Here is a 27825-nt window from a genome sequence, read left to right on the forward strand (position 1 = left end):
GGCCGGCACGAGGGCCCGCAGGCGCGGGGAGGCGTTTTCCTGTCCCCACCCGCGTTCGCTGCGCATTACAGCGACGCTCATCTCGGGAATATAACGATTAATCCAGCCGCAGGTTTCCAGATAAGTGATTGTGATGGAGATTGTTGGCGAGAAAATAGACAATTATCCGCTGTTAGCTTTACATAAAGATCGCATTAACTCAAATTAGTTATCAGACAAAAGAGCGTCGGCGCGCGCGCCCTGCCCGCGGGGACCCCCGGGCGCAGCCGGGTCCAGCACGCGGCCGACCGGGCCGAGGCCGAGGGGACGCGGGGCGAGGGGGTGCGCACGAGGGGGACCCCCGCCCCACGCAAAGGCTGTAACGCTGCCCTCGCCGGACACAGCGCCGGGCTGCCCGAGAGCCGCCGGCGCGCCAGCTCCACCCCCCAGCTCCGCCCGCGTTCCCCCACCCCCCGCGACCCCCTCCCGGGCCCTCCTCTCACGCGCGTTCCCCACGGCGCTGCCCTTCTCTCTCCGCCGCCCGCGGCCCTGGTTTTCAGTCCTCCAGCGCAGCCGGGGACGTCATTCATCCCCCGAGGGGGGCCGGCCCTCCTCCCCGCCGTGGAGTCCGACTCGCGGCGCAGGCATCCTAGGCCACGGGGAGCGCGCTCCGACAGGGCGGCCCGGTGACCCGCCATCCTGACTCCCCGCGCGGACACTGTCCCTGCCACCTTACGGCGTCGGGGTCGCCCTACGCAGGACCCGGCTGCCACGAGGACAGATGGGGAAGGCGGGCTGGGGGAGAAAGGGCGCAGAGTGACCCTCGGAGCTGACGGTCGGTAGCCTGGGGGAGTGGCCGGGCCCCGGAGCGCCAGGCTGGGACAGGGACAGGGCGGTGCGGTCTGGACGCTGGTTGAACAAAGGTTGCGCGCAGTCCACACACCGGGCTGCGTCCTCTGTCCCTACTGGTGTTGACCCGGGCCTGTCCGAGCACGGATTTCACTGGCGCCATCGGTGCAAATGCACAAGTCGCGGGCGGCCAGCGTCCCAGCCCAGCCGCAGGCCCGTCGGGGTCCCCACGGCCGCCGGCTCTCCCTCGCGAGCTGGCCTTCCGGGCCCCCAGGGTCCCCGGGCCCCGCTGAATAGGGCGGATAATGACCCCCGGTTCCCAAGGCAGGCTTTCTGCTGCCTGGTGCGCTTGGATTTGTGTGGTCCAAGCCTTTCCCAGCTTGTCCCATTCTGTCACCGGGATAAGGGGCTCCCTCGGCTCGTTTGCACCTGCGTCGCTTTTGGCTCCTTCAGGAATGCGCTGAAGCTTGTAATCAGCTTTGTGAAGCCATTGAGTGCACGGCTGAGTGAAACTTGCAAAGCTCGAGGAGAGCGGGGCGCTGAATAGCGGCCAGCATGGGGCTGCTCTCCAAGCCCACGGGCTGCCAAATTCCAGCAGAGCCTCACAATCGCTCCGCGCGGGCGCGCCGCTTCCCCGCACTGAGAAGAGTGAGAAAAGAAAAGCGAAAAGCCCAGTCACCGAGCTTGACCGTTTGTTCCCAGATTAATGGCAAACGGCTCCCTCTCACCGCCCCGTCCCCCCAGTTTAGCTTCAGGAAATATGACCCAGGGAGTTACTAATAACACCTCATCTGATTTCACACTTTGGGCTGGGGCTTCCCCAGCTCCAGTACCCACGTCCCAAGTGCGCCTGAGCCTCGGCCTGGCCGTTTGCTGGCTCTCGGCTTTGAACCGTCCTAGAGCGGGGACTTAGATGGAGCCACGCCGAAGAGCCCCCGTCTCGGGACAGGAAAACAACGCGGTCCTGTTTCTTCTCTAGGCCCGCTTGCCCCATTCATCAGGACCCCCGGCCCCCTTGGGTGGATTGCAGTGGCTTTGGAAGGGAGGACGATTCAGGGAAAGCAAAGGGGGGACTGCCCCGACATCAGTGTGGGGAAGATGTATTTGCTCGTTTCTGGACAGATACTAGGACGCGAGGCGCGGGCAGCCTGGAGCTGCTGTGTTCAAGGCTGCCGTTCTAGCATGACAGGCGTACTCCGAGCCACTGGTCCTACAGAGAGTGTAGCTCCTCAAACTAGGGCCTCCCCGAGCCTGCTCGCAGGCCTTGGTCCCTCTCTCCCTCTCAAGTGAGGGAACGAGGTTCCAGTCTGGCTCCCTCCAAAAAAGGAAATCCTTGTCAGCCAATAGATGGGCCGGGTTGCAGAAGGCAAACCCGTCCTCCTCAGCGTCGGACTTCCCAGCATCGTAACTGTCAGCTGGTCGGGGAGGGCCTCTTTCTTTGTGTTGTTACTCGGGGGCTCCGTGTTAGAACAGGGCCTGGCACACGGGAAACACTCGGACACATTCCTTGTATGAACGTTGTCCAGTTTTGACTCTGGACTCCAAGCCTGGAAGCGGGTCTTCTGAAATGTGGGATCCTTTCTTTCTCCCCGTCCTGCCCGAGGCCCTAACAGACAACACTTGGAGAAAGTGAAGTACAGGCACATCACAGTAAACACTCTTCACAACTGCTGCGAGTCTCTTTAGCTGATGAATTCTTCGCACAAGGACTTAGCCTTTCTTGTCTGCAAGCGCAAACGTTTTGAAGATTTGATCTGGATTTCCGTTCTTTCCGGGAATCATCACCGCAGGCCTGTAGCGTTTTCTCCGGCCGCAGCACCTTGATTTTGTGGGTGCATCTGAGTGCCTGACTGCGGCTCTGGACGAGAAATAGTCCCCTGGTGGATGGAAGGGCTTAATGAGTCTCCTTAAACAAGTCAGAAGGAGAAAAACAAATACCGTATGCTAACACATATATATGGAATCTAAGAAAAAAAATGTCATGAAGAACCTAGGGGCAAGACGGGAATAAAGACACAGACCTACTAGAGAATGGACTTGAGGATATGGGGAGGGGGAAGGGGAAGCTGTGACAAAGCGGGAGAGAGGCATGGACGTATATACACTACCAAACGTAAGGTAGCTAGCTAGTGGGAAGCGGCCGCATAGCACAGGGAGATCAGCTCGGTGGTGTGTGATCACCTAGAGGGTGGGAGGGAGGGAGATGCAAGAAGAAAGAGATATGGGGACATACGTATATGTATAACTGATTCACTTTGTTATAAAGCAGAAACTAACACACCATTGTAGAGCAATTATACTCCAATAAAGCTGTTAAACAAACAAACAAAAAAATACCTAAGTATTACAAAGCGCGGGGAGAATGACCTTAACAGGCAGAGGAGCAAGAGAAAGCTCCAGTGTGGATGCCCAGGGACAGGTCGTGGTTACACTCTTGTGAGACACAGCGGAGGGCGGGGGTGGGGGGTGGGGGGGGCAAGACTTCTCCCGTTTATACAGGTTGACGTGCCTAAGAAACTATAACGTGTCAGCCCCGGGAAAGGGGGTGGTGGCGCTGATTGGGAAAAAGGCAGTTTGAGGGGGGAGCCTGTTCTCAAAGGGGTCAAGTGACCGCCCAGGGTACTCAGGGCACCACGGCTGTCATCAGCAGCGATGATAAGAAAATCAGTGAATGCTTTGTCCTGTTTTAAAACGCATCAGATCGTTTGTTTAAGAGAAGATAATCCTCCCATTCATCCAGTTCTGAACCCCCAAAGTGGCCCGTGTGGGAATCTGGGGCTCAGAGGGCAGTGAGTGTCTCTCTAGGCCACAAGGCTTAGTAGCAGCTAAAACGCTGAGCCATCCCGAGCCACGCCGCCCTTTCCGACATTTCAAGTTTCATGCTTTATTATAAAGTTGGGTGTGTAGTTTTCGGCAGCATTTCTCCTTCGAACCATTCTCGGGAGCGAGTTGGGAGGCGATGCAGTAATTCAGAAATTAGTGAAATCTTATTCTTGGTGGGGCGCTGGATTAAGAGGCTGGGAGAGTGTGATGCGAGGCAACGTGTAATTGCATGATAAGGCTCTCGCGAGGAATTCATTGGCCAAGTTCCTGTTTCTATTCCTTCCTAATCTCGCGGAGCACATTCATTCTCTGCAATCCGTCTCCATAATCTTCTGCGGCCCAACAGCAGCCGATAGAAGCGTGCATGTTTGGAGAGAAGAGAAAATATGCAGAAGTGTGATAAACTGATGCTAATTATCCGTATTTAGGACACCGAGTGCAGAAGGATCAAGGCTTACAAATAACGAACCAGAGCCGGTGATGATGGCTTCTGCGCGCGGAATATGTCGGAGGGGGCCAGATAAGGCTTTCACGGGCAGGAGAGATTTATTGGTCAAAGGGTTCACCTTCCACTTTTCCACCTTTATAGAGCAGTAAATTATTTAGGCTAAATTCACCAGAACATTACTCTTTTATTTGGCCACATGCCATGACGTGCTCTTTCTTTCTGGCCTTTGAATACGAATCCTTGTAGTGTAACATCAGTTGATAAGGGACAAATAATTGAAGTAATAGGTAATTCCCTTTAAATCGGATGTATAGGACGGTGAGGTAATGCTCCCAGGAAGAGCGAGACGAGGGAAAGCACAGGGGGCCGCGAGTAGAGCAGTAGCATCTCTGCCAGAAAAAAATGAACACGGACGCTCACTATATGCCCGTGTGTCCACATCTCTGTGTCCCACAGGCCAGCAAGCTTGTGCATAGAGGCTGCTGCTGGAGCACAGAGGCGATAGGTCCATTTTTCCTGTCTGGAATCCTTAGCATTTAAAAATTTAGAAGTCAAAACAAATTCTTTCTCTTCTCTCTTACTGTCCCCACATCACCTCAGACTGACCTAGTATTTAAGATTGGCTCCCAGGGCTTCCCTGGTGGCGCAGTGGTTGAGAGTCTGCCTGCCGATGCAGGGGACACGGGTTCGTGCCCCGGTCCGGGAAGATCCCACATGCCGCGGAGCAGCTGGGCCCGTGAGCCATGGCCGCTGAGCCTGCGCGTCCGGAGCCCGTGCTCCGCAACGGGAGAGGCCACAGCAGTGAAAGGCCCGCGTACCACACACACACACACACAAAAAGAATCGGCCTGCCAATGCAGGGGACACGGGTTCGAGCCCTGGTCCGGGAATATCCCACATGCCGCGGAGCAACTAAGCCCGTGCGCCACAACTACTGAGCCTATGCTCTACAGCCCAAGAGCCACAACTACTGAACCCTGTGTGCCACAACTACCGAAGCCCACGCACCTAAAGCCCGTGCTCCACAACAAGAGAAGCCACCGCAATGAGAAGCCAGTATACTGCAACCAAGAGTAGCCCCCCGCTCGCCGCAACTAGAGAAAGCCCGCGCGCAGCAGCAAAGACCCAATGCGGCCAAAATAAATAAATAAATTTATAAAAAAAAGAATAAAAAAAGGGATTGGCTCCCAATCCTCCCCAAGACGTCTGGCTCCAAGAAAAGACGCAGAAAGACTTCGGGCTGGAACGATCGCGTGACATGGCTGTGGGCTCAGTGGTAGAGATTTTCCTGCATTACAATAATTGCCTTGTAAAGGTTCCAGAAAGCAAGCACAAGTGTAGCTTAGTATTTTGATGCACAATTTGTGGGCTCATCTTGAAATTTAAAATACTAACTAAATCCCATTCAGTGGCACTAACTTTGATGTTTCTTTTCTGACTCATCATCAGCTTGGGTACCAATTGGGAAACTGGCCTCCTTCCTTCATCCTTTGAGAGTCTTCTAGAGTTTTCATTGGGAAATCTTTCAGTTGGTGTTGGACCACCTCTGGTCCAAGGCAATATGGCCCCTCTGTCAAATGCACAGAGCGATCTAGTGCGAACCACTTATTATAAATACGAGACTTTTTAGAATAAAAAGAGCCATGCTGACATTTGGGCATGTAATTTATAATCTCTCTGTAAGGAAGTGTCCAGGAAGAATAGCTGATCTTGGGGCTTCCCTGGTGGCGCAGTGGTTGAGAGTCCGCCTGCCGACGCAGGGGACACGGGTTCGTGCCCCGGTCCGGGAAGATCCCACATGCCGCGGAGCGGCTGGGCCCATGAGCCATGGCCGCTGAGCCTGCGCGTCCGGAGCCTGTGCTCTGCAACAGGAGAGGCCACAACAGTAAGAGGCCCACGTACCACACACACAAAAAAAAGAAGAGCTGATCCTTGACCACACGGATAAGAAATTATCTGTAGGTTACGACCACTCACATGCACTTTTTCTTTTCAACAAGCCTAAGATGCCAGTTACCGTAAGATGCATCTTTATTTTACATGCCACTGTGAAGGAAAAAACTCTGCCACTTATAACTGTGAGCTGTCACTGAGGGTAATGGAGCACTTAGATTCCAGAGATGATAAAACTAAACACGTGTGTCTTAGAACCAAGAAAACGCAGTGTGCACAGTTGTTAGTCAAATAATGAATTTGCACCATTTTGCCCCAAATATTTTCACAATTATCCATTATTCTATAGAAATTAACTTTCTTAAAATGAATGGATGTGTTAAAATAATACGCAGTCAACACAGGCAACAATTACTCTACAGTTCTATATAGTTTAGAAATGCAGAATCTAGACGGTTATCCATTCAATTCACCAAAGAAAAACAAAAAAAGAGAAAAAAGACAAACGTTCTTTCATCAGTAATACTCCAGTCATTGAGGCTAAATATGTAGGTTGCTGGCATTTCTAGAAATTACCTATGCTAGAGAAAGAACCCAGTTCTTCAATTTATTTGATTCCAAAAAATCAATGTGTTACTTCACATACATACATGTCCTGCTAAAGTAAAGTGACGAACTGAGGCTGGTTTCGTTTGGTTGGGTTGGGTGTTGGTTCTAGAGGCTGTTAATCTGGATAATTTGTTTCCCAGGATCAGGTTTTCTTCCCGAATTACAAAATTTTTACCGAAGTGATCTGAATAGTGTCTAAACTCTCTGCCTATATATGCTCTCCTGTCATCAAAGCGCCCTTCTTCCCTAACAACCAGTAACCCATCTACGAAAATTAGCGGTTATGATGAAAACAGGGTTAAATTCAGAGACAAACCAACAACTATTTTTAAGGTAACCAGTTAAGTGCAAGGAACTAGTTAAACTGCGTATCAGTTTGAAGGTAATTTTAAAATGTAATTTCTCGTTAAGATCAAATTCAGTGTTTTTTAAAATTAGCCTGCGTTCATACACTTGGACAGTGGCAGGTTTCCACCCCACTAGCAGTGGGACTTGGCAGAACGTGGAAGAGTAAAAAAGGGGCAAAGTTACCCAAACAACAGACCTAGGGTTTCTGAATGTGGCTGCTGTCCTTGCTGCGCCCTTCTGGGCTGTGGGGTGTGTGTGTGTGTGTGTGTGTGTGTGTGCGCGCGCGCGTGCGTGCGTCCCACGTGTGTGTGCTTGGCAGGTGAGGGAGCAAACGTGGAAGGTGGGGACACCAGGAAGAAGACAGGGGAAGCGGGAGGTATTGCAGCCCTGGGTTAGTGTCCTTCTGGAGACCAGCTCGGTCCTTCCTCAGAGCTCAGGATGACAACACAGGTGTGAATGTGAGCTCCGTGCCCAACTCCCACTACTGGTGGAAAAGGCGAGTGGTTAGTTTGGTGCATGGCTACGTTCTCTCACTCCTTCTCCCCAGAGCCTTCCCCCCACCCTGCATCAACCGACATCAAATATATATTCAGTGCATGCAAACTTCATTAGGCAGCTCTGTCCGAAATACCTTGCTGCCACCGAGCCTCCCGATAAGGCAGCAGAAGGATGGCTTTGTGTGCTCGTCTTCTGGAGTCGCACTCCCGGACCACTTTCTCGGGGGCGTTGCAGCCCCTTTACCAACGTCTCTGAGCTGGATTCCTATCTGCGGGTAGTATATATTGAGGTATCTGAAATAAACACAGAATTCCAATTATCGTTTGCCTGCGGACTCGTTAGCAAGATGATTACAAGATAGCGTCAATACGCTTGGCATGTTGAAACATACTTTCAGCTCCAACGACTTCAAATAGCTTCTAAGTAAAACAAATAAACAGAATAATGGTGGGATTTATTTGGAATTATTCATTATGAGGCGACCCGAGCCGTGACACTTCCAATCACGTCTTAATTGTCTTTTTAGGAGCAGGAAGGGTTTTCCTGTCTTGACACACACCTCACCCCGGGCCCCAGGCAGTCTCTCTGCCCCGTTCTGTGGCTCCCAGAGCTGAGGGGAGGCTAGGGGTCTTTTGTGGATCACGCATAGTTTGCTCTGGTTCCTACACATTAAAAGTGAAATAAATACCCAGGCTGACTGTCCTAGATTATGATCTCTGAGCTGATGTGTTAAATGAGCCCGTTGCTTTAAAGGTTCTAAATGACAAGATTTTTACTATTACAAGTAATTTATAGCTATTTCCTGTTTGACATGACAGATCCTCGTGGAGAAGTCCAAATTTGCTTGACATACATTTATTTTAACACCTTCCCCTTCTCCAAATTCTAGCGTGTACTAACTACTGTTTTCCTAGGTGTCAATTTGCACCTGTGGGGTCTACCTCTTGAGGCTTCACTGAGGTCCCGGGCCTCCCCTCCAGATGGCTGCCTGCATTTCAGCAGCTAATGGGGGTGATTACTGCATATTTACTGTAATTTATAAAAATCGCAGGAAATGACATTTTTATTAGTCACTGACTCCACCATCACCAGCTGCAAATGGATGTTAGGCATACAAATCCGTTTCTTAAAAACTGTTCTTCCCAAATCACAAGCTACCGGGCGCTGTGCTGCGTTTTTACCCTCACTGGCTTCTTGCGTCTTCCTAAGAATCCTCTCCCCTTTCCAGAGTTGAAAACCACACAGGAGGCGTCAGCCTTGGGATCTGGACCCAGGCTGCTCTGACTCCAAAGCGTGGCATTAGCCGCTGCCTGGGAGCAGCTGGCACCGGGAGGAAATGACCTTAGAACCACGCGGAGGGAGAGCCGCGACCTTGGACAGGGAGAGAGGGAGGGGGCCCAGGGACCCAGCGGGGTGTACCCTCCGAGGTGTGTCAGCCACCCGCGCGCCCAGCACTGACCGCCACTAACGAGCCTCAGAACAGAGAGAGGCAGGTGCTTTCATGTCCGTTTCAAACAGGGAAACTAAGGCTCAGGGGACACGGCTGATACACGGGGACGCTCACATCTTAACTTACATCCGCACAACCGAGATGCGCCAGGCTGCCCACCACGCCCCCCTCGGTGAGACCTCTGAGGGCTGAGGAGAGACACGAGGCCCGAGAACCGACGTTGATGAGAGACGGTGGATGAGACACTGTTGAGAGATGTGCGTGAGATATTGCTGAAGGGCATGCAGGCTGTGAGCACGGGAACTATATCCCGAGGGGCAGCTCTGCTTTAGAGAAGCCGCTACGTCATCGAAAGGGAAGGGAAGTGTGTATGGGGGTTGAGCTGCTTAGGGGGGCAATTGAAGAGCCAGGGTCTCAGCTCTTCAAATGGAAGAGGAACCTGGCCAGGCTGGTGCACAAAGGGAAGCCTAAGGGGCTCGGGGGGCCCAGCTGATTTTTCGGATGAGCCCCCTGAGCGTATATGGATGGACCGAAACACAGCACAGATACTCCCGTTGGACCGGGGGTTCGAGCAGGATACAGGCATTTCAAGCCCAGGATGGGGGGGATGCCAGCTGTGTTGCAAGGTCATGAAGAAGGGAGCTTATGGGACCAAGGGAAGAGAGGGGACGTGTCCTGTCGTGGGTGGGACGTGGTTCACTGCGAAGAGCATTTCAGAGACGGGAGGCTCCCACCCCGCAGAGCACCCTGTGCCTTGAACAGGAGAGAAGTGAATATGGGAGTGTGTGAGAGAGAGGGTCAGAGAGAGAGAAAGACCAAGACAGAGAGAGTCCGAGGGGGAAAAGAGGAGGCGGGTGGAGGAAGGAAGGGAAGACGGAGGGAGGGAGGGGAGGAAACAGGGGTAAGTCAGCCAGGGAGATGGGAGAGAGCTGGGCAGGTAGGGATGCGCTGTGACTTAGGGGTCTAAGTCAGGGGTATCTCATGGTAAACATTTTCTTTTTACTCCTCTGGCTGCTACCAAAGATCTAATTAACAAGCCCCTGCTTTGGGGGAACTAAGAGTCAGGTTTAACAAATACCTGCTGAGGGCCAACAATGTCTCGATCTTTCAGGAATGTTTTCCTCTTTAGTTCTCAAAACAATTTCTTCCAGTGAGGTATGATTTTTTGCCTTTTTTTTTTTTTTTTGCCATCTGCCTTATGAAGAAACGGAAGCTCAGAGGAGTGGAGGACGGGCCCAGCTAGTAAGCGGCGCAGCCAGTGTCTGAACCAGACCATCGAATTTAAACTTGGTGGCCCCTCCGACACCACAGCTGCGGCTGCAGGATTGGTTTCCGTGTGTATATCACAGCACAACACCAGCATGCGTGAGATGGAGAGTAAGGGTGTGCTGGAGGAGAAACGGCCATCACTGTGGCTGGGATGACTGGACAGGAGCCCAGATCAGCCTCTGCATCTCCCGGGATGGTCCACGATAGGAGGCTTTAACTGTTCTCTGACATCAGCCCGGTTGACCTTTGGGTGAAGCCCACAACCCCTTGTCAGGATAATGTTTTTACATGTATAAAAAGGAGCTGGCTCATCTGGAAACTTGGTAGACAAGGGGGATGAATCTAGAGTGTGTGCTCCATCTTTCTATACTAACTGTATCACCGGGGAGCCAAACAGCTGATGAGGCATAATTTTTTCTTGAAGAAATATTACAGATAATAAATTATAAGAATGACAGAGTTAAAATAAAGCATTGTGCAACCCCCACTTAACTAATGGATCTAAACATTGAAAACCAATGGCTTCCTTCTGCCCCCAAACCTGATGGCATCAGCCCTCCAGATGAACTCTCAGTTGACAGGAAACAGAGGAAAGAGGGACGTGATAAACTATGACCCGGGGATGCAATCCACAACCCAGATGGGGAAACTCTGCAGGATAAACAACCTCTCCCCATTTTTTTTTCTTTTTTTTTTCAGTACGCGGGCCTCTCACTGCTGTGGCCTCTCCCGCTGCGGAGCACAGGCTCCGGACGCGCAGGCTCAGCGGCCATGGCTCACGGGCCCAGCCGCTCCGCGGCATGCGGGATCCTCCCGGACCGGGGCACGAACCCGTGTCCCCTGCATCGGCAGGCGGACTCTCAACCACTGCGCCACCAGGGAAGCCCTGCCCCCCTTTTTTAACTTCAAGATATAAATTGCAAGAAGAGAGAAGAGATGAGGCAGAATCTAGAAATTAAGAGACTTAAAAGACATATCAACTAATTAAAAGTGTGACCCTATTTGAATTCTAATTTAAAAAAATTTTTTAAAAGCTAACACTTATGGATGCCTAGAAACTTGAACACTGATGGGATATTTGATGCTATTTCAGGTCGTGTTGATTTTTTAAAGTGTGAAAATGGTATTATGATTATACTTCAAGAAAAAGACCTTATATTTTAGAAGTACATACTGAAATAGTTACAGATGAAATTATATGACATCTAGGGTTTACTACAAGATAATGTAGCATTGGAAAGGATTTGGGGGTATAGTTGGGAGATGGGTATGTGTGCTTCTAGATATCATTTAATCTACTTTTATGTATGTTCCAAGTCCTCCGCAATAAAAGGTTAAAACTAAGATTTAAGATTACCAAGGAAACAACTCATATTGAAATGCAAATATCAGAATATATTTTTAAAATATTTTGTGATATAGTAATAATTTTCCTCCATAATGCATTAAGTAACAAGTTCTGTAGCAGGTCCAAAAATGACTGCAATTTCAGAGTGGTTGGGAGTGTAAATGATATTTTGAAATATTTGTAACAAGTGTACCATGACATGAAAATACTGATTATTTCAGTTGGTGACAAGGTCATAGGGAATGCCGATACTCCTGTGGTTTGTGGACTTACATTCATAACCAAAGGAAATGCTCAATTTCAGTTAAAGGTTAATAAAAATAAAGGTGACTACTTTTCTGTCCAAGTTCAATGGACATTCTGAGTTTTCCCCATGGAGTCCTTTGGCCCCAGGTTAGCTTGGTGGACCCAGGTTAACGGCCGTGTTCTCAAGGTGTGGGAGCGTTCTGGGGTGGATACCATGCTTTTTTCTGGATTAGAGCCAGGCCATGTCTGACGTGGGGATTGGAACTGATTTTAAAATCCTGGTTCTTAGCTGCTTGAGACACTCCTGGATCTGTCTTGTCTCCCTGTTTTTCTAGGAGCCATGGGGACCCTTGCTTCAGACAAGTTGGGAATCTCAGCATTTCTTCTTTCCTCCCCCGATGGAAAAATGGCCAAATTAACATTCCACATTCAAGGGACCACTTAGGAATCAGCTGTCATAATACAGAAACAGATTCCTAAAATGTTAGAATAAAAAGAGAACTTGAGGACAATTTACCACAACCCTTGCATCTGCAGGTAGGAACAGTGATGCCCAGACAGATGAGCTCTCTGGTCCAGAGGGCCCCAACTCGCCCAGGTCATGGTGCCCTTCGTGTCTCGGGAAAGTTCCCACAGCAGCTTCGTCCAAAAGAAACTCTTAAGTGTTTGTTTATTAAGAAGTTAGGTTCAACTTAAAAATTTTTAGGTACTAACAGCTCTGTAGCCAATTGAGAAAAGTAATACATGTCGGCTGAAGAAAAAAAATGATATTTTAATTACATTCTTAAATAACTATACTGTATTACTAAAGGCATGCGTGTCTGCTACTGGAATCAGATTTAGCTGCCATCACCTTCATTTCATGTTCTACACGGATTTTTCTGTGGGACTTTGCTTTTTTAAAAAGCCAGTTTGCATTTTTTTTATTTATTTATTTTTACCACGGTGCATCCGTTTGATGGTATCGTGCAATACAAGGGGGGCCCACAGAGAACAAGGCAGTCCTGCTGAGCTGCAGGGACGGCGACTGGAGAGTAGGACCAAAGAGAGAGCCGGAGGGTAGGCTATAAGGAGTGCCTGGAAATCTACCCAGATGTCCCCTGAGTCCTTGACCGGACACTTGACTCTGCCTGCAAAAGGCAAGGTGCTGACATAGCAGGCAAACTACCAAGGAGAAGCGAGCTGAGTGGAAATCCCAGAACTCACGTGGGGCTGGGAAACAGTGCAGTAGTATGGAGAGACCTCGCTGAACACACCAAGCACTCAAGCGACGTCCCAAAGGAGATATGCCTTAAGAACAGGGCTACTCTAGCCCAAGAGTAAAGACTACTGCAGGCGAGCCCTAACAAAGCTTAAAGACAAGACTTAAAAGATCAAGCTGAACTGCCTCAGAATTACACTTAATTCTCTTTAAATGAAGGCAGTCATGTTTGGACATTCAACGAAGGGGCAGCTACTAGCCCAGCAGACAATAAAAAATCACCAGACACATAAAGAAGAAAAAGTGAGAAAAATATGAGTAGGAAAAAAATCAGTTAAAAATAAAAAAGACCTGAAATGGCAGACGTGACAGACTTTAATATGATAAAAACAAGCAGTTTGAAGGATATAAATAAAAATATGAACACAGCGTGGAAACAGATGGGGAATATCAATAGAGAAGTAAAAATGATTGAAAAAGAACACATGGAAATTCTAGTACAGAAAAGCACAATCTAAAATGAAATATTTACATTCATCTGTACATTCTCCAAAGTATCTGTCTTGTTCCTAAACATAATAAAGTATACAAAATGTATTGTCTCTATAAACAAAGTACAATATTAGACCAGTAACACTAGGTTTTACTCCAGCACATTTTCTGCAAGGAAGTCAAGGAACTTTAATCAACGGGGCACCACTGGATGCCGTTTTCACACTGAGAGAGCACTGTTTAATCACTTTCTGTGATAATGGAAGCAATCAATATCTGCACTGTTTAGTACGGTAGCCACTAGCCACAGGCAACTACTTAAATTCATTTTAATTAAAAACTGTGCTCCTCAGTAGTCAAATTTTCAGGGACTCAGCACAGCTCTAAGCTCTTAAGGAGGGTAGTTATGGCCTCACACTCAATTTTGTTAAAATCTAATTTTTTGTATGTTAGAGGAATTAATTCAACTTCCTAGGCTTAGAATAATTCAGTGAATCCATTTATGCCCTGTAGTAGTTTATGCCCTGGGGAAATTCAAGTGGAATTGTTTTCTCATTTTAGTGTGGTATATCTGTGCCCTATATATGCTATAATATAGACATGTCCAGATTATATAAGGACCACCCAGATAGTCCCAGTATCAATCATGCCATTTCGTCTCTGTGCGCGTGTGTGTACATCACGTACTGGTGAGGACACAGTTAGACTTAAGTGTAGCTGTAAATGTGCATTTTGAGAAGACAAAATATTTTCCTTATTTATTCTTTATCCAAATTCTGAACCTTATAAAATAGCCTGTCATAAAGTGCATTTTTGAGGGTTTGATTGGTAGGCTCCTGAATCCATTCCCTGTTTTATGTTCGAGAATTATATATACTTTTTTGTTGACCACAACAGCTCCATGAGACTTGATTTCGGGGGACATTTGTCCTAGCTACAGCCTACTTTCTCTGTGATAGAAAGGAGATGAATGAATTAATACCTTAATAAAACCTGTGTGTATTTTCCTTTTTCTCAGCGTTTCTGAATAGGGCCCAGGAATCACTTAATAATTCTGTGAAATGGTCTTTCCATGGCAACTCTTTGGCTATCTCTAATGAGCCAGTGGATCAAAGTCCATGTTTGTGGAATAAATGGAATAATTACCCTAAATATCTGTTACATAATAGCTCTCAGATCATGCAGCTCACTGGGGAATCACACCGGGCGGGGGAGGGCGGGCATGGTCTCCTTCTCACCTTAGTCTCAATGGGTGGCTGACCTCGTCATTACTGGTCATTACTGTTCGTGGTGGTGGTGGGGTGGTGGCTGTCATTGTAGTTTCACTTTTCTAAGGATTCGAAGAAGGACTCTTTGCAGAAATGCTTCCAGATTCTGACTTAGTTGCAGTTCTCTCCTCCTCAGTCTGCTCAGGGGTGCAAGGGCTCCCATCATCTCAAAAGGAATTACATTCCCTTCCCTTTCCCCATGTCAAATGGATAAAGTCTTCAGATTGAAAAGGGAAATGATGGGGTCATAGGTAACTTTAAACCGTAACAGCAAACTAAAAACAATCACAACTGGTACTGGAGCATTTCATCTTTTGAAATAAGAACCCCACCGACCAGGAACTTCTCAGTGAGCATTCACAGCTATCTAAAACTGTGAATCTAGGGGCAGAGACGAGAAAATGCAGGAAATCAGTATATTCAAAACCTTTTTTCACGTCTAGATGCCCATACCTCTAATGTACACCATAATTGTCTCCTAAAAAGTTCAGGAAAAATGGATTTCATCGAATGTATTTTGACTTTGCAGAATTCCACTCTTACCTCTTAACTCTCCTTACATGCATCCATTTGACTGTGCTCAAAACTCAGTGTTCAGTACAATCAAGTGTCACTTGATGTTGGAACAAGAAAGAGGTTTGAGGAGCGAAATCTAGCTCTGCTTTCCTATAAGAAGCCAACATAGGGAGGCAAAGCAGAAAAAGAGAGAATTCTGTGAGACAAGACAGCGTGTCCAACACCTGAAAAAAGAGAAAATTCCAATCTCTTTAGCAATGTGAAACCGCAAGCCAAGGAAGGAAAACCGCAGAGGTATTCTTTAGGATTCCAATAAGGGAGTATTGTCACTGATTGGGAGCCCAAGAGATCAATGTAACTGAATAAGCAGTCTAAAGTTAGCCCCAAACATACACAGTTAATTGATTTTCAACCAAGGTACAAAAGCGATCTAATGGAGAAAGAATAATCTTTTCAAAAAATGATACTAGAACAATTGAGTAACCACATGCAAGAAATATTAACCTTTACCTCACACCACATACAAAAGTTATGCTCAAATGCATCACAGACCTAAATGTGAGAGGTAACACTATAGAATGTTAGAGCACTATTCAATAGAACTTTCTTGATGATGGAAATATACTTTGTATTTCCCAAAATAATAACCACATATGACTGTCGAGCATTTGAAATGTGGCTACTGTGATTGAGGAACAAAGTTTAAAAAAATTAATTTTATTTGATGTTAAATTCAATTAGCCATTGGGAGGCAGTGGCTACTTCATTGGGCAATGTGTTACCAGAAGAAATCATGAGGGAAAATCTTAATGACCTTGAGTTTGGCAAAGATTCCTTCAATACAACACAAAGTGCATGAACTGTATGAAAGAAAAACAAAATCAATAAACTGAACTTCATCAAAATTTAAAACTTTTCTTCTTCAAAAGACATCGCTGAGAAGATGAAGAGGCAAGCCACAGATTGAGAAAATATTTGCAAGACAGTGATCTGAGTTGTGTCTGGAATATATAGAATTACCAAAATTCAATTAATACAAAAAAATAATAAAAATGGGCAAAATGTTTTCATAGACATTTCTCCAAGGAAGATATGTATTTGGATGGCTAATAAGTACCTGGAAGGATGCTCGACTTGATTCATCATCAGGGAAAGGCTAATTAAAGCCACATGGGATCCTACCACACACCCAGTAGTACGGCTAACAATGAAAAGTAAGTGTTGATGTGGATGTGGAGCAACTGGAACTCTCATACTCGCTCGTAAATTCCTGATATGTTTAATCTTGCAAATCATAGTGTCAAAGGTGTTTATGATAGTGACGTACAGCATGGAAGGAATGTGTGGTAAGAACAGAGAAAACTAAGCGTATGAATACCAAGAACTCTTGCGAAACAAGACCATTAATAACTTCAGGGGGAACAAAAGTTTGGAACGAAAGGAAATGTAATCGTAGTTTACCACTCTTCTCAGCCATGACCAGTACTTCCATGTTCAGACTAAGGTATACACTGAATATTTAACAGAAACAATGACATACGTACTTTGGGAAAGAGGGAAGTGGGGAAGAATGTGGAAGCTTTATAGTTGCTAATGAATAAGGTCCAAATAGATAATGTCTAAAATTAATAAATCAAGAATAAGCAATATAAAACTATAATTCAGAAATACGGAGATAAACAGTGGGAAAACAGCCAGAAGGCTTATAACAGGTTGCTGCTGGGGAATGGGACTGAGAGCTAGGGATGCCTGACACTAGGGAGGGGGGCTATTTTCCTTATAAGCCTTATAATACTGTTTGCCTTTAAAAAGTACAGTATTCAGCAAAACTATGGAGACAGTGAAAAGATGAGTGGTTTCCAGGGGAGGATGAATAGGGGAGCACAGGGGATTTGGGGGGCTGTATGATGCTATAACGGTGGATACATAACATTACACCTTTGCCCAAACCCACAGATGTGCAACACCTAGAGTGTGTGCAAACGTAAAACTGTGGACTCTGGGTGATAATGACGTGTCAGTGTAGGATCACCAATGGCAACAAATGTACCATCTGGTGGGGATGTTGATGGTATGGAAAGCTGTGCATGCTGGGAGGAGGGGGTACATGAGAACTCCCTGTACTTTCCACTCAGTATTACCGTGAACCTAAAACTGCTCTAAAAATGAAGTCTATTAAAACTGTTCCTACGTACTATATTAATTATAAACATTAGAATCTGTCAGCACTAGATTTTAATCCTGAATTTTATGCTCATTAATGATATGCCCTTTTGTAGATAACTTAACCTCTCAGGTTCTTAATCTATAAAAGGGGGAAATATAATAATTATAAATTGGAGATGTAGTGAGGATTAAATGAGATTATATATGTGAACTTTAACAGTGATTAATCTCTTTATACATTGCATTCTTCGCAAAGAGATAGATGGTTTACAAAGGTGCATTTAATATAGCAAGATAAAGTGAATTAAAAATAAATAAGAAAAATAAGTCTGGCACCCAGGAACTGTTCACTTTTCTTTCTCCTGTAATTGAAGCAACACGTTTTGGGTAAACTTCATGAGTTCCTGTGCCTGCTACGTGCTGCCTTAAAGTGGCGTCAGTAAATGCCCTCTACTACTGTGTTTTTACATAAATGGTTAGGTCAAGATGGACTCCTGCTTGGTTGTATTAAAAGGTCCTGTTTAGAAATAGCTTTTGGGAATAATTGCACATAGAATATTTGAAAGCCCACAAGACTAAACTATTCCATTTTCTAGTAAACCAGGGCCTTCAGAATGTGCAATATTCACTAGGCAAGAAAATTTATTGGTGTCATGATCAAAAGAGTGAATGTCATGGCTTGAATGGTGTCCCCAAGAAGAGGTTGGCATCCTAACGTGACCTTATTTGGAAATAGGGTCTTTGCAGACAAACAAGTTAAGATGAGGGTGTCGGTGTGTGTGGTGTCCTTGTAAAGGGCAAATTTGGATACAAAGACACACGGGGAGAACTCCAGGTGAAGGTGAAGACAGAGATCGGGTGATGCTTCTTCAAGCCAAAGGACGGCAAGGATGCCAGCAAACCACAGAAAGCAGAGGCGGGGGGGGTACCTGGGACAGACCCTCCCTCGCGGCCTCAGAGGGAACCAGCTTGCAGGCACCTTGATGTCTGACTTCCGGCCTTCAGACCACGAGGCGATACATTTCTGTTGTTTGAAGCCACGCGGTCTGAGGCACTTTGTACGGCAGCCCCGGGAGATGTGCTACAATAGGGACTACGTAGTTCACAGGAAGGTTAAAAAGGATTCCTTGCTTAAAAGAATCCGGCCCGAGTAAAGGATGTGATCTAACAGTTGCGCCCCATCTCTGATCCTGGCACCGCGCACAGTACACAGCACTTCTCTGAGGCAGGGGTTGGAGGGCTCCTTGCAAACTCTTGTCTTTTTCATGCTTCGGTCTTTCCAATGTGACCCCTCTCTGACCCCCTCTGCTTTGGGTCCACCTCCAGCTTCCGGGTAACCCCTCGTTCCTAATCATTTTCTTAATGCTCCATGTATTTCTTGGGCTGAATTATGTTCTCCACTTGTTCCCATGTTCTAGTCACTGTCATGAATACATCCAACCGAAACATTTCAATCACATCCAGTTCAACTGCAATCGTATGTTTATAACAGAGCCCTGGCTTCCGCGGGCGAGAGGCTGTGTAGGAGTATTTTTATAGCGAACTTGAAACGCCCCTTGCGTATCTCCCCTGAGCTGGGTGAGAACTGCATCGAAGCCTGAAGTCCTTCCTCCGTGGCTCAGCCCACGGCTGGTCACAGGCAACCTGCCTTCCTGCACTGCCGGCTTCCTTTCCTTATTGCTGTCCAGAACTTTCCTTGGTCGTTCTCAACTTCCTCAACAAAACAAAAATAAGAAAAATGAATTTTAAAATAATAAAAAACTTTAGAAGAAAGTAGTTTAACATGCATACTTGAGAGTTCTCTCTTTCAAAGGGAGCGTTTTCTCCTATTCATAGATATTGAATCAGCCTATAAGATAAAAATAATTATTTGAAAAAATAAAAATGGTTATCAAATGTTTGGATTTCAGAGTAACAGTAATAACTCATACTGACGCCCTCTGCTTTCTGAACTGCCACCTTCAGACACTGAATTGACCCGCCCCTTCCAACATTATCACGTACTGTTAAGGCCATGGCGGCTAGGATGATGATTACATGCAGACGTGTTCCTTGTACGTTGTCCCCCAACACCCAGGACTATAGACATTTTGTCACCATGTGGTTTACAAAGAGAAAAGGAAATCCTGTACTAAGATAGAAAAAATGTCCTGGGACAGAATAGTTGACATTAAAGTGACTTAAATAGAGAAATAAAATCCAGGGCGACTCTTAAAGCAGTCTTGTCCTTGGTCAAAACTAGTAGACTAAGCATCTTTTTAAAAAGTTGATAGAAATCCTGGTGCTGGGCGCATTTACAACGAAAATAGACAAAAAGCTGATGAACACGTTTTAGCAAGTTTTTGCATATGTTTACATGTTGGTAGTTTACCATCTCTAATTCTCTCTGAGTTGCATGAATTTAAATTTGGTTATGTTAATCTGAGGAAGATATTAATGTAAAACCTTTCTTCTCATTTAAAAAAAGGATAAATCGTTTATATTACTCTTTCGAACTGAGATTACTAGCAGAAATGTATTCTCAGTTTTAAAAAATGTGAAATTTGGATAACAAGCTAAATTACCCACTTACTAAGGGAAATGATACAAAATTCTTAAAATAATTAAACCAATACTTTATTATCTAAATGAATACGTCACCTGTAGTAACTATTTGCAGAAAAAGAAGATTGTATTTAAAGTCGCAGCTCAAATTAAATGATGCCATTGTAGAGACATAATATAAGCAAAAATAGATCATTTAAAATCAATCTACAAGCTGCAAATTCAGTGCCAACCTGACTCGTGCACGTTTTTACCATACCCTCAGTATTCTGATAATTGTTTACTGTGCCCCAGGCCAAAAGAAATATCTAACAGTTCCATTTGTTAAGTAGCTATGTTAACTTAATATATGTTTATATCCTAACAACTTAGCAGCCATTTAAAAAAATTACATGAATTGAATGAAAAAAATAATACTTTCACTTCATTCCCTGACTAACCCCCATTGCTGAGTAAGGCTCAGCGGTACGAGGTCCCCTCTGCACAGCTCCTCTGACCTTGGAATCGCGTGGTCCCCAACACCTCACTCCTGGCCCACCCTGTGTCTCCCACGGGAATTGCTTTTGACTCAGCAACTGACAAAAACCCAATTTCATGAAGATATGATGTCATCAGGAGGGATTCAGCTACAAGCAAATGTTGAGACTGGGAGCTACCGTAAGGTACGGCTCCCAGGGCATCTGACCAAAGTCCAGCATTGCTGTGTTTCCCCCCAAATTCACAAGTATCCTGAGCTGTCTCTCTGAGTTCTGTGGGGCCCCTGGGGAAGCACAGGACGGGGACAAGGTTGGGACAGGTTATCTGGCACTGCCCTACCACCCAGTGGAGCTGCCATGTGCTTTCCTCTGCTGCCACCATTATTCTAACCGTAAGAAATCAACGTCCAGTTTTATACATTTCAACCATACAAGCAAGTTACACAGTCCAATTCACACTAGAACGAGGAGCATTACAGAGAAGGATAATAAGGCAGCATCCGGAGACAGACCTGGCTGGGACTAACTGTCAACCTATTTCCACATCAAGGTCACCACCTTCAGACTTATCCCCCTTGCGCTCCCTGCTAGACTTCTTGATAGTTCTACGGTTAAGGTGGAAGAGGTGAATTCCCAGCCTGTGCCTCTTCACAGGTCCCCCTCCCAGTCTAAGAGGGTGGCCCCTTTCCCCTGCCCACCTCCTCCTGTGCAGGTGGCTGAATCATCTCTGTGCACCAGAGCTGGCTTTATCCTTATGGTCCTGGGAGGAAACTTACCTTAATATCATATGAAACAGCTGGGCTTGGTACCACACCGCACCATATGATACAATATAACGCAACAGAGCACAACTGTAACACTTCACTGGCAAACCAAAGTTCCTTGCATCCCCACGTGTCAGATTACAGAGCAGGTCTTGGGGAATTGAGAGTTGGAAAACAAGTTCCCCCAGCCCAACAGTCCCTTGGATTGGGGCTTATGTACACAAGCTCTGGGGTCCACTCGCCCAGCCATAGGAGGAGGCCTGCGTGCCACTCTCAGCGCCGGACTTTGCTTTCCTGTCTCCTTAATCACCACCAGGACTGTAGCCAGGGAAGCACACAGCAGCCAGGGCTCTGGGATATGCACCAGGCACTGTGCTAAGCCCTAAGGTGCCTGCTCCCCGCACCGCTCCCCGGGGGTGCGCGGGGGGCCTCCAGGCGGAAGCAGGCTGGCTCCTCTGGGCTGGTCCTTGACAGCAGCATCTCAGCAGCCCCCCGAAGCCCCTGCATCTGCTCCGCTGTATGGATTCAGTTCAGTAAACAGCTGTTGGTCCCCACAAGTTGCCTGGAACTGTGCTGATGCTTGAAATCAAACTTTAGGACAAACAAACGGATCAAGCCAGACACCGAGCCTGTTCTCCAGGGGGCTGGGGGCTAATGGGCACGCTAGCTGACATGCGGTCTCTGCCCGGGGGCACGTCTGCTCCCCGGAAGGTGTTCTAGCAAAGGCAGGCCTTCACCTGCACAAGTCTGCAGGTGGCCCAGGCTTCGCAGAGACTGCACAGGGAAGCGGGAAGGGCCGACCCCGTTCTGGTTACGTTTTTAAAAAATCCTAAAGTGAAGACTTCGCCTTAAAATGTTGTAAATGTGCTACTTTCCTCAAACCTGATTTAATATAATCATAAGTGTTTCAAATTCATTTAAAACTTAAGCTGTTTAAATTTATATTGAACTTGAAGCTTATAGATTGATTTAAATTATCTGTTTTTAATGCAAATGCATGATTACATTTGAGCTGTGACTTTAAAGGCAATTTTAGTTTTCTGCAAATAGTTGCTACAGGTGATGTATTTATTTTAGACGATAAAGTATGGTTTAATTATTTTAAGGCTTTTATATAATTTCCTGTAGTAAGTGGAAATTAGTTCGTTTTCAAAACTTCGTGGTCAATGTTTTAAAATTAAGAGTATATTTCTTGTAGTAATCTCGGATTGAAAGACTAAAATAAATGATTTATTATTTTTTAAAAGAGAAGAAAGGTTTTACATTAATGTCTTCCTCAGATTAGTATAACCAACTTTAAATCCATGCAACTCAGAGAGAATTAGAGATGGTAAACTACGAACATGTAAACTCATATGCAAGGATTCGCTAAAACACGTTCATCAGCTTTTTGTCTATTTTCGTTGTGAATGCTCCCAGCACCAGGATTTCTATCAACTTTTTAAAAAGATGCTTAGTCTACTAGTTTTGACCAAGGACGAGACTGCTTTAAGAGTCGCCCTGGATTTTATTTCTCTATTTCATTTCATCCACTGTAACTTCCCTCCTTCCTTCCTTCCTTCCGTTCCTTCCTTCCCTCCCTCCCTTCCTTCCTAGTACAGGATTTTCTTTTCTCTGTGTATGTAATCACGCGGTGACATTACGTCTATAGTTCTGGGTGTTGGGGGCAGTGTACGAGGAACACGCATGTAATCATAGTAACCAGAGCAATTATATTTATAATGTGCAATAATGATCAAAACAAGAGAGTTTAAGAAACTCTTCCCTGCCCACTGTTCACAGGGGCCTGATTATCTGGATTGACATCTTATCCATTAGAATGATGAACGATTTAGACAACAAAAACAGTGTCATCTTCTCCAAAAGCTATAGTTAAAATGCATAGGTTATCAGATCTCCTGAATGATGCCCAGTGCCCTGAAATTAGCTAAAAACCCTATTGGAATTCCTGTATTATCAAGATAGCTTTGATTCTTTCTATAGAATATTTTATCTCACTTTACCCTGCTTAAAATTTATTTTCTCGCATGCTACTCAAATAGATACGGATCTCTTCCATGACCACACTTTTATCTAGATCTGTATCTATAAATACAATGAATGCTATCTTTATTATGATCTGAAGTAACAGTCACACGCGTCATGGGGAACCCTGTGCTTTCTAGATAAAACATTGCTGATACGTAATAGCTTATTCTCTTTACAACAGCAGCCTCTCTATTTGTCCAACCTCTTCCTCTCAAAGACACTTAAAGTACTTAATGTATTTTGTACTTAAGGTTTTTGTTTTTTTAAACAAGATACTCCCGTTCTACAGATGACAATACTGAGAAACTTGATAGTTAAATATTATATTATTATGATTACAGTTATGATATATTCAACAGAACCCATTTATTCCATCTCACATGTACTATTAAATGCCCTTCTCCTATTTTCAAATACCATTAAAATAACGCTCAACTATTTATGTGACTGTTTCGGCCCACACTGCATTCACGAGGGCTGTGCAGACCTAGTCTACATAAATACAAATTAGTTTGGTAAAATTAGAGATTGATAAGGCACAAGGTGACATTGCTTCATCCTTTGAATCGCCCATCTTTAAAACAAAGATGCGGGTGTGGAGTCCGCCTCCTGTGTCTTCCTGACTGCCCTCCAGGAGAGGCCCAGTGCGTCCACGGGCAGCCAGGACGGCCGGTCCAAAAATGGAAAATAAAATCAGTAAATCGGTCAGTCCTCTCTACTTACAAGATTCTACTGATAGAGCTTAAGTTTTTTCTTCTCCCACTAATTTAATTTTTTCAAAAATAATCTAAGCTGAACAATTAAGTGAGAGCACTTTATAAATAATAAACTGCTACTCAAATTTAAGTGATCTAGACACGGTCTTAATAGCTACTTACCGTAAAATTGTTGGGGCCCGTGTCCTATCACGGGTCTCCCGAGAGCCCTGCTGGACCTGCCTCAGCATCTTCTGGAGGGTGCCTAGGAGAGGGCCAGGTCCCCTGGAACCTCAGGAGCAGCCTGCCCGGGGCGCTCGGTCTGAGAACCTGCGTTGGTAACAAGCTCTCCTGGTGTCCTGTGCACCCGGATGAGAGGTCGCCGCCCTCGTGAACCTCTAAGTCTAAACCTTTGCCAACTCAAAGCCGTGATCAGACCTACTCTGCTCAAAGTTATTCCAACCTTCCTCCACGCAAAAAAAAAAAAAAAAGAAAGAAAAGAAAAGAAAATACAGTGTGTGTGCACGCCCCATGGGAGGACCCCGCCGGACTCAGCTTCCAGCCGAGCTTTCACTTACTCCGAGGCGTCTTCCCTGACCCCCCCAAGATGGGCGTGCACAGTCTGTCCCACAACTGTGGCCCTCAGTGTCACACTTCTTCATGTGATGACCAGGTCCACCCACTGGGCAGTGAGGCCCGTCATGTCCACCACTGCATTCTCAGCACCTGTGCACAGGCCACACATACAACAGGTGCTCAAGCAGTAACACGGGCCCGCCATGGACCTGTAATAAATGTCTGCTGGGCAGATGAGCCAATGATGTGACGACCGTCAGGTAACTCTCAAGAGAAACCGTTATTAATACGATGGAGGGGAGACGGGTTTGTATAATTATCACTGTTTCCCAGCCAGGCCACACTTGGCAACTGACGTCACAATTCCCCACGTTATCCCTGCCTGAACGGACACAGGCTTACGTGTCAAATCACCATTTATAGGGAGGTTACTATTTGCTGGGCACACAGCATACCCTTAGATCCTTAATCCCAACTACATCCTTCTGAGGTTGGCTTGATGATTTCTGGTTCACATGTGAGAAAATGGACTCAGAGGCAAAGACAGTTACCCAGGACATAGGGCTGCCATGTGACCAGCCATGATTCAACTTCAGTTCTGACTCCAAATCTTATATCCTTTCCCATCTTGCTGGACAAGGCTCGACAGAGATTAGAAACAATATAAATATCATCTCACCTCACCATGATTCTTCCTTTTCTTTGAGCACAGGTGTCGTTTCTCCCTGAGGTGAAAATGCAAACGGCCAGTTTTTAGAAGGATAAACGTCCCCCTTCAGTTCAATTGCTAACACAGAGAACAAAGCCCCTACTTTTCCATCTGTGTGGACACTCAGGCTAAATCGCCTGCCGAGGTCTGGCCTTTCCCACATACCTACATTTCCCCCTATAGCATGGATGAATTAAAAGCACGAGGTTTCTAAACCCTTGCCCAGGTTACAACATGCTCACCTGGAATTCCTCCTGTTCTGTTGCTTAGAAAGAAAAAGGAGAAGTTGGCTTCTGCTTGGAATGTCTTCAGGCCGACCCTACCCTGCTACTATACTGTTTATAGGTGTTCTGTACCTATGAGGTTCTGTGCCCTACGCGTTCCAGTTTTCCTCCTGTGAAACCCGAGGCCAGTCTTTTCGAGGCTAAGACTCTCATCCCCACGTCTGTGAGCGTGGAGGACTATTGCTGCCACTAGATACCGTCTCTACTTAGCGTTTCCGGGGTGCGCAGAGAGAGAACAATGTCTGGGTGATAACTCTTGTCAGTCCCCCCATTGTCAAACCCAATCTTACATTCCTCCACACTCTCACAATATTTCCCCATTGGGAACACGCCTGACACTGCAATTTCTCAAAACTGCAGCTCTGCAGTGAATGCCTAATTCCTGAAACTGCAAAATCTAACAAAAGCTGATTTTTTCCACTGATTTGACTGGCTGACTATTTCGAGGCTTTGCATGTGATGCCCTGCTGTTCTTCACAAACTGCATCTTTAATGTCCCCACGCGGTCGTTCTGAAGTGGCTGTGGGCAATGAAGTCCTCGCGAGGGACCTGCGGGGCGTTCAGACTCACTCACGATGTCCGGCCTTTCTGCCGCAGACAAAATTTCCCCATAGGTTACATTTAGCAGTTCAGGAGGAGCAATCGGTTACGTGCTTTGAACCCGGAACCCATTCACCAGGAGAGTCCAGTGTCACCCAGGGTGGCTGTGCAAACACAGCAGCGCGCTTGGAGGTATCTGTTCGTGGTGTTTTAAACACTGCCTTCTCTCCCTCTCTCTCTGGTGTTGGTGTTTTCACATTTAAAGATGAAAAGCCAATTTAGAGGAAAATATGGCAATTCTGTTTTGTTTTCACTATCAAAATAGCTGATCTTTTTCTATCTTTGGATACACCACTCGTTTGGGTGCTTTATCCACTTTTCGTATTTGTTAAAGCTCCTCGTGCTGTTACTGCAGCGCAAATTCCCAGCTTGACTGGTGAGGAAGACAAATTTATCCTCCTCCTTCCTTCTCCCCCGACCCCCGACCCGATCCTTCACCGCAAACTCCAGTTTTCCTGACTTGCCAGATGAGCCATGGGGATTTCGCTCCCTGATGAGCTACGCGGGTTTATCACCCAGATTAGCGCCTCATTCCTCCGCCCTGCTGGAGAATGGGGTCTGACGACAAACAGCCTGAATGTATTCCATCGCCCACCTCCCAGTACTGCCCCCCCGCCCCCCCCCCCCCCACGAGGTTTGCAGGAGCCCAAGCCAGGCAGCGATTCCTGCAGAGCCTAGGTGAAATCGGAAAGGCAGGGCGCCCAAGGACCTGGTCTTTCAGGTTTGGTTTCTCACGCACACACAACTGCCTCGGCAGGACGGGCCTCTCCGGCCTTCTCCGCCCGGGCTCGCGTGCGAGGGAGCCGCCGGAGGCGGCCCAGGAAGTGGAGCCGGGCGCTCTGGTGACGGAGAAGGATTCGGCCCGACCCGCAGTCCGCCCTGCGGTTGCAGTCGCCTCGGCGCGGGCCTCCCGTCTCCCCGCCCCCAACTTGTTGCGGCCGAGCCGGGAGACGGCCTGTTCCGCTCGCTGATTGTGAAAGGGTTTGACTTGCAGCTGACCCCGGGTCAGGACTTTCTCTGCACTAATCCCGCCCTCTTTAGACACAAAACACGCTGCCCTCTTCCCTCGCATCAGTCATCGTAATCCCCCCGGCGGCTGACACCCCGCGCGGCCCCCGGCTGCACCCGAGTGGGCTGGGGGTGGACGCCCGGGACCCCACGCCCCTCCCGCGCCGAGCCCGCGGGGACGCGGTGGAGCGGAGGGGGGACGGGCCGCCCCCGGCACCTGCCGATCCCGACCCGGACTCCGGGGGAGCGTCCCGGGCCGGGCCGCGGTGGGGAGGCGGGCCGCGGCGAGAAAAGACAAAGGAAAGGCCGGGAGCGCAGGGCAGGAAAGCGGAGGAGACGGAGCGGGAGGGGCGGTAGAGGGGAGGGGAGAGCGAGGCTCACGGGACGGGAAGGGACGGCTGGAGAGCTGCCGAGAGAGGAGTGAACGGGAGGAGAGGCGTGGGCCGAACCGCGAACCCGGCAGGAGGAGGGCGACGGCGAGCAGCCGGGCCCCGGCCCGGAGGGGACCGGGACCCGCACGCCGGGCGCCGCCCGCCGCCGACGCTGCCGGGCTCCCGCGGGCGGGCGGAGCGGGGTCCTGGCGGGCACGCAGCTGGGGAGGAAGGGCTGGGAAGGAGGGGGGCGGCGGGGAGGGAGAGGAGGGAGGGAGAGGAGGGAGGGAGGGAGGGGAGGGAGGAAGAGCTCCGCACCCCCCGCGGGGCCTCGCCGTCGGGCTGGGGGAGGCGGGCCGGGGGCCGG

The 27825-nt window shown here is 47.4% G+C and overlaps 1 long non-coding RNA gene across 1 annotated transcript; it reads right to left on the reverse strand.

Annotated features, from left to right (window-relative positions):
• Positions 1-470: 470 nt before the first annotated feature.
• LOC117202773 (uncharacterized) lies at positions 471-27692 on the reverse strand. Its single transcript, XR_007472983.1, has 7 exons — positions 26819-27692; positions 25438-26620; positions 25166-25211; positions 18333-19117; positions 14692-15387; positions 7581-7740; positions 471-2705 (listed from the first exon to the last, which is right to left on the reverse strand). It is a non-coding gene; the product is annotated as an uncharacterized LOC117202773 (long non-coding RNA).
• Positions 27693-27825: the final 133 nt, after the last annotated feature.

Source organism: Orcinus orca, chromosome 18 (assembly GCF_937001465.1).
Source record: "Orcinus orca chromosome 18, mOrcOrc1.1, whole genome shotgun sequence".
In the NCBI taxonomy this organism is placed as follows: Eukaryota; Metazoa; Chordata; class Mammalia; order Artiodactyla; family Delphinidae; genus Orcinus; species Orcinus orca.